We start from the raw sequence: 10695 nt of genomic DNA on the forward strand, positions 1-10695 counted from the left end.
TTTAATTTAGAAAATTAGAGGGTTGCCCAGCCCTGGAAAGTCCAGGGGAGCAAAGAGTGAGGAAACCACTGCTGGAATTCTAGAAATTTAGAGTTGTATGGATTGCAGAAACCACTACTGAAGTTCTCCACTCCCTATAGCCCCTCTCTGGAGGATTCTAAACTGAAATTCTACCAGCAAGAGAGTCTGGGATGGGAAATATAATTTTCATATTTGCAGTCCTGCCATAAATGGAGAGTTTTAAACAAATGGTCATCAGGAGGACGGGAGATCACTGCTTCTCTGAAGTCTAAAATGCCTGTATCCTCTTGTCTCCTTCAGCTTCCTCATTTCCCTATACACCCTACATAGCCAAACCATAACTTCCTTGAGACTTCCTGGACCTTAATACCTCAACTTTCTCTGTTCTATCAGCTCCCTCCCCCTTTCTCAAAATCTCCAAATGCCTTGCCTTCTTTTTTTCCAACCATTGCTTCTCTATACTGTGTGAAAGCCCAACATGTTATCAATTACCTGTTTGGTTCTTGGGTTCCAGCTGGCAGGAATCACTGGGGGAAAAAATCCTGCCCCATGCAGATTGGCTTTACTAGAAGTTTATTTATAAATAAATAAAGCCCAGAGTGAGCTACAGCTACTGTTGAAAGCTTAATAACATTCCTAGCAAGTCTGACTACCCCATTGCCCCATCCCGTACACTCTCTAAGCTATGGCCTTGTTTCCTACTCCACAGAAAAAAATAAATCACATAAACTTGGAATGTCTCATGTTTTCCCTTCTTTGTCCCCACACAAAACCTACATACATAACTATAGCTGTACCCAATTTACCACTTTCCCGCTCCTCCCATAGAGGAGGCAGCCTCCTCTTGCTTGAGGTTGAACTTCCCACCTGTGCTCCAGAGTCCTGTGATTTTTTTATCAGTTATTATCTCTCTTGCCTAATTGCCTCAATTTCTCTCGCTATCCTGACTCATGTTTTTCACTATATAAGAGTGCTCAATTCTTACACACCTTTTTGTTGTTGTTGTTAAATTTGCCAGAGAGCAAATATGCTCACCAGAGGAGAGGAGGTATAGGGAGAAAGCATCTGTGTTTGGAGAATGGTCATACTGCAATCCCTTCTCTGCCATTTCTCCCTCCTTTCATGATTTTGGGCACACAGACACTGGTGTGTTTTCCAAGCTGCAGGTACAGGATTCAAACCACTCAGTCAACCTGTGGATCCAGTCACCTTAACCACCAGGCCGTGAGCTGGCCCACATCTTTTGTTCAAAAGTGCAAGGGAGGGGAGATTCCTTCTTTAACCCCACACTAGTCCATTCCCTTTCTTTCTGCTCTTGTCCATAGGCAAGCTAGCTAGCTCTGCGGAATGGTAGTTGTCTATACTTAGACACTGTCTCCAACAACTGACTTCACACTGAGAAATACTGTAGTGTACTATTTAAGAGCTCAGCTTTTTAAGATAGTCACCCTGGATTCCAATACTGCTAAGGCCACTTACTTAGCTATGACCTAGTACAAGTTGCTTAGACTCTGCAAACCTCATCTTATTATCTTAAATCAGGGATAATCATGCTTTATTTTTCAGAGATCTTTGAAACGTCTTTAGGGCAGTATCTGGCATGTGGAAAGTGTGCATTAAATGTAACCTGTTATTACTTACTCCTTGAACCACTACAACTGGTTTCCACTGTTGACACTGGCCCCACTAAGGCCTCCATTGACCTCCTAATTGTTACAGCTATTAAAGATGTAAGCCTTTTTTTTTTCCAAAATAATTGTTTAATTTTATTTATTCATTCACTTACTTTAATTTTACCAGAGAGACATAGAGGGATAGAGAGAAGGAAATTGAGAAAACAAGCAGGTCCAGTACTTGAACCATGGTTGGCCACGTGGGAATCCAGCACTTCAACAACCACAGCACCTGCCAGACCCTAGACCATTTTTTTAGTTTATTTTTATTTATATTTTTCCATGAGAAAGAGAAACAGAGAGAGGAAGGAACCTCTAACAGGTCCTCATACTGTGATCCACTCCCCAGCTTCAGTCAGCCAGGATCACAAGTGCACATGAGCATGCCTAGCCTGTACAGAGAGACCTCAAGATGTGAACCCAGGACCTTCCTGTGTGATTCCGGCATGGCAGAGCATTGTGTTACTACTGTGCCACTAACCGGCCCTCCATCTTTCAAGATAATATTTTATTTAATCTCTTCAAGGTGTTTCACACTGTTGACTCCTCTTTCTTTCTTTTCTTTTCTTTTTTTTGAGAGTTTTTTTTTGTTTGTTTGTTTTTGTTTTTGGCTATAGGGCATGTGCGCTCGCCAGACAGAGAGAAACATAGAGACAGAAAGCGAGAAACCCCCCAGGGGGGATGGTCATGTCACAATCCCTTCTCCTCCATTCTCCTCTCAGGATCTTAGGCACGCACGCACATGTGCACGGCGTGAGTTTTAAGCCACCAGGTCCGGGACATGAATCGCGGTCGACTACGTGGGAGTCCTGCGACATAGCCATTATGCTAACTGCTGGTTCTGACTCCTCCTTAAACCTATTCTCCAAAAGTACATAAAATGATCCATTTGGGTGTGAGAAGAGATGACAACTTGTATTGATTATAAGACTCACCATTATTTTATGTATCAGTAAGAAGGAAAAACACTGCCGATTTGGTAACACAGATTTTTTTGTGTGTCATTTACTAGTTTAGTTCAGTTTTATTATAAGAATTCCTATAGGTATATTTGAACTTAGAAATTGATTTGAACTTAGAAATAATGACTTCATGATGCATTGTGAATAAGTGCAAGCATACATGGGCACTGATAGGGTTATTACAGCCCTCGATGGAAAGACATGAAACAGGAGAAAATATGCGTTCTACGGTATGTAAAATATACTTAGTTTGTGTCTAAATTTTTAAGAAATGAAATTTTATTAGTAGTTACTGTATGGGTTGAAAACATTATATGTGTATAATTCATCAGTAAGTATACATGTATGGGGATTATTCGAAAATGATTTTGATTGGGCACATAAAAAGGTTTGGAGACCACTGATTTAAATCATGTCTCTGTAAGGGATAGCATCCCATGGTTTACCTCCTCCGCTCTAACCATTTCTTCCTGGCTGGGTTCATGCCTCCTCTTCCTCTCTCCCAGACATGTTCGTATTCCCTGGATTCTATATCGTGTAGATGCTCCTATAACTTTATCTCCTACCAGTACACTGATATGCTCAAAGCTATCTCCAACACAGATCTCTCCCGAGTTCCGGGCTGAAGGAATGAGTGGATTTTTCCACATTCATACAAGGAATTCCTCAAATTCATCAACTCTAAATGAAGAATTTCTCTCTCCTTAAATCCCACCTTGTTCCTGAATCCCTTATCACAGCAAATGATACCGTCATATGCCAGCTGCTCACTTCAGAAGGCTGGGATTTATCCTTTCAATTCCAACTTTACACTTGAGATAGTATGTGTTTCAATAGCTCTAGAATATGTCACCTGCTCTCCTTCTCTGCCATTACTATTCTAATTTAGGCTCTGGCTGAAACAGGGAATATGTTATGTTAAAGGCCAATTGCTCCATCTACAATGTAAAATTAAAATGAAGAGATAATTTGCATCATTAGTTTATCATGCTAGAGTTATCAAGATCATCAAAATGGTCCAAAACAAAGACATCTGTTGTAAGAGGGTATGCGCCAGGACTCAACACAATATTGTTTTAAGCTGATAATTACCTGGATTGCTGATTTTTTTTTTTAATCTCATAATTTAGTGTCTACTGACTTAAGTATCTGGCTGTTAGAGAAAAATCCCATTACTGTTTGGCAAACAATTTCAGACTGGATTGATTAACCATGAAATGAATGCAAGTGATTTGCACAGTTTAAATATGCCCTTAATAGTTTAAATATGAGGTGACATTGACAGCTTTCCAAATAGTGCCAATATTCTACTAGAGAAATTCACTATCATGTATAATCTTTACATATTGCCATCACTATCTCATTTTTTTCTTTATACTTCCAGAATTTTCTATCATCTTGCCTTTATTCTTAAATTCTTCATTTTGACACCTTGCGGGGACAATAGACTATGGCAAATACAAGTTAAGCTACAATGATCGTGAAGGAATTACTTACTTTATTCTGCTTTTCCAATATTTACAATTTAAATGGAGACAAGTATTTGGAAAATGCAACAAAACCCAGCACATAGCATACGATTTCAAAAAAGAGGTAGCAATTATATCTTTAACCCTTCAATAGCAGTTCGTTATATTCTACATCCTCATAAGCTCTCTGTTATCTCTTACCTTACCTTTATCCCCTTGTGACTGCCCTAGTTAACGCTCTCACCTCTCATCATCTCGTGCCTGGATTTTAACAGCTTTTCCAGTCTTACCAACTTTACATTTATTCACAACTTCCAGTCATCTTGTCATCTTTTTAAAATGTACATCTGAGGGACCAACAGATGGCGTAACGGTTACACCGCTGGACTCCCACGTAAGTTGACTGGAGTTTGAGGCCTAGGCCTGGCAGCTTAAAACTCACACCAGACACATGTATGTGTGTGTATGTGTGCTCAAAATCCCGAGAGGAGGATGGATGAAAAGGAATTGTAGTATGGTCATCATCCTGGGGAGTGATTTCTCACTTTCTGTCTCTCTATCTCTGTCTCTTCAGCAATTGCACATACCCTATAACAAAAATCTCTTTCAAAAAAACAAAAAATGTACATCCAATTATACACACACACACACACACACACATGTATATATATACATATATATATATCCTCCAAGGGAGTTGAAACTTTTCAATGGCCTGAGGTGTAAAACTCCTTAATGTTGCACATGGGACCTTTCTTGACATGGCTCCACCTAACTGTCCAGCACCATCTTTGGCTGCTCCTGCACGAGCAGACCGCACTCCATGCCTGAGTGTACCTACTCACAGAACTGCAATACACCACACTATGTCTTATCTTAATGAACTGCCTATGCCATCCTCAATACTAGAGGGCCCTTTACTCCGTATGGTAACCTCCCCTGATCACCAGTGCTGACAGGCTACTCCATGGCCTCCTACTCCTAATCTTCTGTGACATACCCAAGCAAAATTAACCACTCCCATCTCTAGGCTGTAACCCTGGCTTAATACTGAATCCTGCCTTGTACTGAATCCTGCCCAATCCTAAGTTTCTTAACATGTCTTATTTTCCATTAGCTTCAAGGCTACTTGAAGACAGAGACCATATCATGTCCATTTCTTGTATCTCCAATACTAACCTTCATATCTTACAATAATAATAATAATACATCATTTAGTACATATTAGAACTATGTTTTAGGTACTGACCTAAATGTTCCCTTGTTAATTTTCACAATAACTTTCTGAAGTGGGTAGTATAATTAGCCCTATTTTATATATAAGAAAAACAAGCAGGCTAGCAGGAGGTATGGTGGTTAAGGTGCCAGACTCCCATGTGACTGATTTGAGTTTGAGCCCTGAACCATGTGGTAGCTTGATTCTTACCCCCTAACCTTACCATCCCGTCTCTCTATGGTGAGTACACATACCCTAAAGCAAATTTAAAATATAATAATAATAATAATAAATTACTAATTCTTTAAAAAAGAAAAAAGAAAAGCAAGGCACAGAGTAGGCACTGATTCAATGTGATGAATATTATCTGCTTTCTGAAAAAGAATTAGCATAGTAGTATTATCATTGCTACTGAGAATAACCACATACTTTTACAACTGGAAGTTGTCCTGGTTCAGGTGAGATGTATGCAATGATATGAATACAGCTATTTGGTTTGAAAGGAACCAGATTATCTGCCATTTCAAAGCTGCATGCATACTGGGATTCAAGATTAATTCTTTGCTTTCGTTTTTATTTTTGTTTTACACGATGTAATGGCTTTATAAATCGCTTTCTCCTTTTATTTATACATACCTAACTACCATCTACCTGAATGGTTGGTACTAGTACTACTTTATGTTCCCTTCAAATGTCAGGCATAGTCCTAAGGTTACTAGTCCTGGTTGGGAGGTGAGGGGAGATGACTACCTTAATTTCACTAAGTGGGCAGTGTTTGTGCTAATTTAATGTTTACCCAGTTTAAAGCCTCTCTCCAGCAAAGTCACTATTAAGATTCGTGAGTTATTCTAGAATGTAAAAAGTCATTGTTTTATGGAACCATAGTTTTGCAATTCTTCAGTTACATCATTACAGTCAAGCACATGAACTTAGACTGTTAACTGATATGGGTTATTTCCAGAAAAATTTGCATTTTGACAGCTCTAATATGCTGAGCACACAAGCATAATAAATGGGGGCTTGGAGGAAGGGAGGAAGGCTTGAGGCTGAGGTATTTATAACCCAAAGTTTGTCTTTAAATCACAGTTTATAAGCAAGTACTTACTGCCCGCTATGAAGCTGGCTGTGCCAGGGAGGCGCAGAAGTGTTACAGACACCTCCTGTTTCTAGATTAATTCATCAAGGACACTCATAACCCATGTCGAAAATCATGGAAGGTTGAGTTTAGTAATAATCCAGTCAGTCCTCCCAAGTAGAATCCATACCTCACCTGACATGGACAGGTAAGGAAGAGAGAAAACAAAAGGAAGTAGAATAATAAAAGTAGTCGAAACCAAGGATTTGACCATCTGGTTCCTTTGGAAAGAGTCATGTCTGTTTCCTTACTTTACATTTTGGGCAGTGATAAAATAATGAAAGATCACTTCCCAAGGGGGATGAGAGAGTACCACTGAGTGAAACCGGGGCTCTCTCGTGCTTTCTTTTTCACACACACAACTGTACAGTTTTGTCATCTCCCTCCGATGCTTCTTGCCCCTGGATCCTGCTGCCTCGTGAATTCTTGTATCTCAGACTCAGAGATACGCGAGACAATCTGCTTGGTCGACTAATCACAATAGTCCCTGCTGAGGAGCTCTGGGCTAGGGCTTTAGAACCTAGTGACATGGCTCCAGGCAGATCCCTTCTCAGGGCTGGACCCTTTGTGCGCCTCACTCTGGTTGCCTTTACTCCCAACGGTCAGCATTTGTGTCTCTCTGTCAAAGAGGTCAGATTTTTCCAAATGCTTAGAAAATAGATGGTACCTGAAAGGGTCTACCTCCTCGGGCTCATCCCTTAGCCAATGATGAACAAGCATGGAAGCATAAATACTCCTGCTCCCTCGCGGGTAGAGTTGTCTGTGAAGTAGACCGCTTGTGTCCAGATCTACTCACTCCAGAACTGAAACACAGTTACCTTCCGCAGGGCTGTGTTTGACATCCCAATCTGTCTTACTCCCCTTCCCTTTTCCTTGTCCCTCATGACACTACAAGATTTTTTTCTGGTAATATATCATACCTCAAGAGTCCTGTGACTGGCAGATAGACTCCCTGGATTTTATTTACAGAATTTCTCCACCAGGGCATTTTACACAATCATCCCAGTACCTACTTCATCTAACTCAGAAAAGATCACTTTGTATTCTGCTAAGCCAGTTGGCTTTTTTAGCGCAGGTGCCCATCCCTCATCCAATCAGCTGTGACCAGGGCTGAAGGGTCATATGGATCAGAGCACAAGCCAAGAGCCAGAGATCTCTCCAAAGAGCACACTCTTCATTTGTGTGATGAAATGCCTCTGCTGGGCATGCTCATGGCAAGGCAATAATAAGTGCAAGCAACAATTGTGGACCACGTACGAAAAACTGAAACTAAAATGCTCTCTGTGCCCACTGTGAAGGTGACAATATGTGGTTCACCATGGTGAAACAGAACCTTCAAATATGAAAGACAAAGAAGAAACAAACCAGGAGTACAGTTTCAGTAGGGACTGCAGGAACCAGCAGTTAGTGTAATGGCTATGTCACTGGACTCCCATGTAGTCAACCGCGGTTCGAGTCCCGGACCCAGTGGCTTAAACTCACGCCAGGCACGTGTGCATGTATACCCAAGATCCCAAGAGGAGAATGGAAGAAAAGGAATTGCGGCATGGCCATCCCCCATGGGGGGTGATTTCCTGCTTTCTGTCTCTCTGTCTGGTGAGCTCACGCACCCTATAGCAAAAACCTCTCAAAAAAAAATATATATATATATAGGGACTGCACACAAGAGCATATATATCTACACATGCACACATGTGCCCACTCATCACACACACACACACATATGTATACACACAGTCTCAAAGGCACTCCCAAATGAGAACAGTGTGAGGTTGAACCACAGTTAAGAAACTTACCCATATCTCCTTAGTTTTCCATTAACTCACAGGGGAAGTCTGACCCACCATGGAGCAGAAACCTATTCCACCTATTAATAAGGTAGTTAGTGGACATCTGTATTTATGGTTGTATTCTGTTTTGAATTTTGAATTGTTAGATATCTGTCTTTCATTTTGTAAATTGCCTATGTAACCTGATGTATTATTTATAGATTAAATTATTTTACTATAAAAATAGTAAGACACTTTAAAAATCCTTCAAACTCAGTACTACTTAATTCACACTCAGATGTCCAAGCATACTAATAACACTATAAAATAGCCTAAGGGTGAATAAAATCACAAAACATATGAGACATCTTTGAAGGAATTAAGGAGAAAACGATCCAGAAAGATTCTATTCAAATTCACTTACGGTGACCTCACATAGCGCAGTGGTGCAAACCCTATGCCTACAAGCAGAAGAGAGGTCCAGCATCCTTTATGGGACAATTGAAGGTTTTCACATTTATTCTTGAGTTATCTCCCACTGTGGACTGACAGTATTCTTTTGTTGCATTAAAATGATTTGTGCCAAAAAGGAGTTGTGCCAAAGCATGGAATGAAAACTTTAGACTTAGTGCCAGCTCCCATGGTGCTGATAAGAATACACATAATTATAATACAAAAGAAAACCTGTCAAGCATCTGCACTCTAAAGGAAAGAATCAGGGGCGCTTCATGGAAGCGGCATAAACTAGACATCAGGGAATGTTACAATTTCCAAAAGAAGAGGCAAGGAGGGAACTAGAGGGTGGTGCAGCAGTAAAACGCAATGCTCTAGGAGTAATCTCACATGAAAAGGTTCGGTTCCTGACTCAGGTCCAGAAATCTGCCTGAGTCTGGAACCAGCAGTTAGCGTAATGGCTATGTCGCTGGACTCCCACAAAGTCGACCACGGTTCGCGTCCCGGACCCGGTGCCTTAAAACACGCCGGGTGCGTGTGCGTGCATGCCCAAGATCCCGAGAGGAGAATGGAGGAGAAGGAATTGCGGCGTGGCCATCACCCCTGGGAGGTGATTTCTTGCTTTCTGTCTCTCTGTCTCTGTCTGCCTGGCGAGCGCACATGCCCTATAGCAAAAAAACTCTCAAAAAAAAAAAAAAAAAAAAAACCTCCCCAGGCCCACCAGGGCCTCAAAAAAAAAAAAAAAAAAGAAATCTGCCTGAGTCCACCAGGTGCTCCTGTGCCCACTATCCAGGGATAGCTGAAGGCTGGGATGAATTGTGGCTTCAAGACCCTGTTCGAGTGCTCTCTCCCCCCACCCCCCTTTCTCTGTGAGTGTGTGTGTGTGTGTGTGTGTGTTTCATTCATGGAAAAATAAGCAACTTTAAAAAGGAGAAGAAAAGACAGGAAATAGGATGCTTTAAGGACCTTTCCCAACAATTACCACAGGGTAAAGTAACCCCTGTAACTGTTAGCATCTTTCTCCTCATTCATCTTTCTTTGAGAAACAGGAAGCCCAATTGGGTCTTCTTCTCACAAAAAGAGGTAATTATTTTGTTTCTCAAAAGTCTCTTGCAGCTATCTTATCTCCATTCCACTGCTATTTTTTATTTAAATTTATTTATTTACATTCACTCACTGTCCATCATTACAGCATATGAAATGAGAGTTTCCATCCAGAGTACACTGTATATTGACTCAATCAAGCACATCAACATACATCTTATTGTCAACAAATAATTTTCCATTTCTTGTTTTCTGTATGTTTTGCTTCTCTCTCCCATCATTGATTCCCTATCTCTTACCCTCTGCCATCTCCCCCTCTCCTCCCACACTGTCTCTGGTATCTATATTTGCTTTCTATACTTTCTTTCCACCCACATTTTATTGAGTCACTAAATATCTTAATTAATCTAAATATTTTCATAGCAAGCACAGTTGATATATATATTTCCATGAACACAAGTCCAACTTTAGGCATAAGCCTCAGTAAGTATAATGAACACCCTATAAAGTAGCACCTAGCTGGGGCTATATATTTTACTGCAGTCATTGAATAGGTATTTTTAATGCATTTTTTTTATTTCAAGAAAAACAGTTTTAGGGGTTTTTTTCTGAAGCTTTTTTTAACTTAGTTTACATTCATTCTCTAAGCATCATCACAGCATACAAAATGTGATTTCCTATCCAGAATACACTGCATAGTGGCTTAATCATGCATGTTATTATCAAAAATTTTCTATTTCTAGTTTCTAGTATTTTTTTACCCCTATTTCTGACCTTCTGTCCTTTCCTACCCTCTTCTCACACTATCTCTGGTGTCTACATTTGTCTTCCATTCCTTCCCCCCTCCCCCACATTGTATTGATCACACAATTTTTTAAAATAATCTAACTACTTTCAATAGCAAGTTCACTTGGTACTATTAAGAAAACCAGTTTTAACTTAAATCAAAGAAA

This window comes from Tupaia chinensis, unplaced genomic scaffold, assembly GCF_000334495.1.
Source record: "Tupaia chinensis unplaced genomic scaffold, TupChi_1.0 Scaffold000674_2, whole genome shotgun sequence".
Classification (NCBI taxonomy): domain Eukaryota; kingdom Metazoa; phylum Chordata; class Mammalia; order Scandentia; family Tupaiidae; genus Tupaia; species Tupaia belangeri.